Raw genomic sequence first — 309 nt, forward strand, 5'->3', positions numbered from 1 at the left:
AGCAGTATTAGGTGTACTGGCAGTTTGGGTGAACCAGACTACGTTAAAATAATAATAGATAGTGTCATATACGTTGAAAGAGGCTAAGGTATATTATAACTTTACCGATAAGAGGAATATCATATTTCACTGCATGGATTACACTGCTTCTGGCTAAGTAGCAACAGGGTCGGACTTACACGTACCTCATTATAAACAGTCGCGCTCATTTGCCACTTATAAAACCTATGTTTATCTTCACAATATGTCTTATCAAGTTTTAACTTTACAGTTAACAGTAACTTGTCCTAACGGAAAAAAATTCTCCAT

Source organism: Penaeus monodon, chromosome 21, assembly GCF_015228065.2.
Source record: "Penaeus monodon isolate SGIC_2016 chromosome 21, NSTDA_Pmon_1, whole genome shotgun sequence".
Classification (NCBI taxonomy): domain Eukaryota; kingdom Metazoa; phylum Arthropoda; class Malacostraca; order Decapoda; family Penaeidae; genus Penaeus; species Penaeus monodon.